Raw genomic sequence first — 3,384 nt, forward strand, 5'->3', positions numbered from 1 at the left:
TGACAGCCTTCAAGGCTGAATATTGTTCATCTGAGTCTTTTTTTTTTTATTTTTAATCAACAAGCAAGAGGACCTTTATACTCTCTATACTCTACATGCAGGCTGTAGGACCATAAAGACATGGTTTGCTATAGAAAATCCCCTTTGAAAGCCTGCCTATTCTTTTCTCCTGTTTTCATTAGGATACTCAGGAAGTTGAAACAGAGAAAGAACAAAAAATAAAATACTGCAATCCTAATTATAAAAACAAAAAATTAAAATGGTTCTGTAATAAATCTCAAATGTTGAGTTTTAAGAAGCAGGTTTAATTAGACACTATCAATGCATTCTCTGCAACTTCTCCCCACAACTTTTTCAAAGAATACCTGGACTTATTGGGGGAGGGAGATACTGCCGGGGCACCTTCCACCACTGCCCTCCCAGTTGACCTAAGGAGGCCCCTAGGGACAGTATAAAATAGACCACCGTCATGTTGGATCTGTTTATCTCTTCCTTCCCACTCTTCTGAGGGTAAAAGAGAAAGGAGGTTCTGGGTACCTATAAATCACTAAATAAAATAGCACCTAATGGAAGAAGCTTAGACAAACAGCATCTGTTCTCAGAGAAATATTAATTAAACAATGCCTTAGCTCACTCACCCACCCACCTGAAAAAGGCTTGTTTAAGCACCACAGTACATCAGGGAAGACTGCACCACATAAGAACGTCTTCTCCTTTACCACCTACCCCTCTGCCAGCTTTGTTCACTAGAATGGATGTTCAAAGAGGCAGCATGGTAAAATAAATAGAGTGCTGGTTTTGAAACAGTTGGTGTTGAATGCCACCTCTGAGACATACTAGTTGTATGACCATGGGTAAGTAATTTTACCTGAGCCTCACTTTCTTCATTTATAAAACAGTTAAAACCTGTAGTACCTATTTCACAGGGTTGTGGTGGGAATCAAATAGATCCCAAAATCACAATTTGAGAGTTGGAAGGAATCTCAACAGCTATCTAATCAAATCTACACACAAAAGGTGCCCCAAAAGTGATAATACAGCCTCTACACCAAGCAGTGTGACCCAACTACCTCTCTGAGCTGTCCATTCTACTTCTGGACAGTTCTGTTGGGACCTTTTTCCTGACATCAAGCCTAGACTGTAGATGAAGATGCACGAGCCAGCAGAAGCCCAGTCATATGATCTATATCCACAGGGGAGGAACAGAATCTTTGTGCCTGATGATGAACTGGCCCTCCAAATTGTCTAGCTGGTGATTGACACATCTGAGAGAGCAACACCACATTTTTATTCTGGTGAGGGTTGGCTACAAATTTTGTTGTAATGGGTTTGGAGGAATGGAAGAGGGATTTAAAACCATTAAAACTGGTAAATGACTCTTCTACTCATCTTTTATCAAACCAAATAAATGCAACCCTACTGGACAAACTTGTTTGATCCACAGGTACATGGCCATTCATAATGCATCCAAATCTTGAATATGTGTCCTCCACATCTTTCTGTGTCACTGTCCTTGGGAGTCCACTGAGATACAAATTAGCATCTATAATAAATTCTGAGCTTAGCCAATCATACAACACCTGCTATTTTATCACAAGTAAGTTTTACACATTCAACTTCACCAATGCTGCTAAACAAATTCTTAATCCATCCTGTGTCATATTCTGAGAGACGGAAATGACAATAAATTCATTCTAACGATATCATACTTGTAATCTGAGTCATGTGATTGTGCACCTGGTAGGCCAGGGAAATCTTGGGAGAAAGCCTAAATTAATCTCTCCACAACTTCTGCCTGAAGCTCTTGGTTTTGCTTTCTGGGTTCAAAGAGAATAAATCTAACCTTTCCTCCTTGTGACAGCCCTCCATATTTGAAGACAGCTATCCTGTTCCCTTTCATCTTCTCTTATCCAAACCAGCCATGACCAGTTCCTTCAACCTTATATGACAGGGCCTCAAGGTCCTTCATCATCCTGGTTAATCTCTGTATACTGTATACTCTGTATACTCTCTAGTTTATGCATGTCTTTCTTAAATTCTAATCCCCAGAAGTGATAATATCCAGATTAGGTCCAATGAGAACTGAATATAATGGGGCTAGTTTTGGAAGTTTTGTCTCTCAATGCAGCACAGAATCTCATTAGCTCTTTGGCTACCACATCCTAACCTGACTCATATTGAGCTTGCAGTCCTCTAACACTCCCAGATATTCATCATAACCTAACCTTTCATCTCTTATCCTATAATTGTGGAATGAAGTTTTTGTACACAAATGCAAGCCTTTACATTTATCCCCACTGAATTTCATCTTATTAAATTCAGCCCAATGCTCTAGCCTATCAAGATCCTATGGATCCAGGAACTGTAAAACACTGTGTTAGCTAGCCCTAGAAACTTTCTATCATCTACAAATTTGATGAGCACTCCATCTGCACCTATCCAAATCACTGACAAAAATGTTAAATGGAACACGGGCAAGCAAAGATCCCTGGGATACTTCACTGGAGACCTCTGTGACACTGAATCATTAAGAACTGCTTAGTCTCTTTTGCTAGATCCTCATCCCACTTACTGTGGGTGTCCCACAGAGCTGTGCTGGACCTCTTCTGTTCTCCCCCTATACTACTTCACTTGGGGGTTTCCTCAGCTCCCACAGACTTAATTGCCCATCTCTACGCTGATGATTCTCAAATCTACTTAACCTCTCTGCTGACCTCCAGTCTCACATCCCCAACTGCCTTGCAAACATGTCAAACTGGATGTCCAGTAGACATCTTAAACTCAACATGTTCAGAGCTGAACTCATTATCTTGCCCCTTAAACTTTCTCCCCTATTCAAATTTCTTTACTACTGCCAAGGGCACCAAAATCATCCCAGTCCTCCAGACTCACAATCTAGGTGTCATCTTCCACTCCTTACTATCCCTTATTATATCTGTTAACAAGTCCTGTAGGTTTCACCTTTGCAGTATCTCTCAAATACACCCCCTTCTCTGCCCTGATTCTCCCCTGATCTCCACTGTGATACTGGCCCTCATTCCCTCATGCCTAGATGATTGCAAGAACCTGCTGGTTGGTCTGTCTGGCACAAGTCTCTCCCCAATCCAATCTATCTTCCATTCAGCCTCCAAATTCCTAAACTGAAGTTCTGACCGTATCATCCTCCTACTCAATAAACTCCAGCATAAGCCTTGAGATTTGCCACTGTCCCAGTTTCCCTGGGACTGCAATCCCAAAAGTATGCATTTCACATTTTCGAAATTCCAGGCTGTGGTATAGAGCTCTAGCAAGAAAGACTTTAAGAAGAGTGGGTCAGCACCATTTGCCCTTTCAGAATTCTCTCTCTCTCTCTCTCTCTCTCTCTCTCTCTCTCTCTCTCTCTCT

At 41.3% G+C, this 3,384-nt stretch overlaps 1 protein-coding gene and 1 pseudogene across 2 annotated transcripts in view; both read right to left on the bottom strand.

The window, feature by feature from the left end:
- NNT (nicotinamide nucleotide transhydrogenase) overlaps positions 1–3,384 on the bottom strand; it is a 113,091-nt gene that overhangs the window by 105,460 nt on the left and 4,247 nt on the right. The gene's annotated exons all lie outside the window — the stretch shown is intronic.
- LOC114044140 overlaps positions 1,134–3,384 on the bottom strand; it is a 5,909-nt pseudogene continuing 3,658 nt past the window's right edge.

This window comes from Vombatus ursinus, unplaced genomic scaffold (assembly GCF_900497805.2).
Source record: "Vombatus ursinus unplaced genomic scaffold, bare-nosed wombat genome assembly UNPS02014772.1, whole genome shotgun sequence".
Classification (NCBI taxonomy): Eukaryota; Metazoa; Chordata; class Mammalia; order Diprotodontia; family Vombatidae; genus Vombatus; species Vombatus ursinus.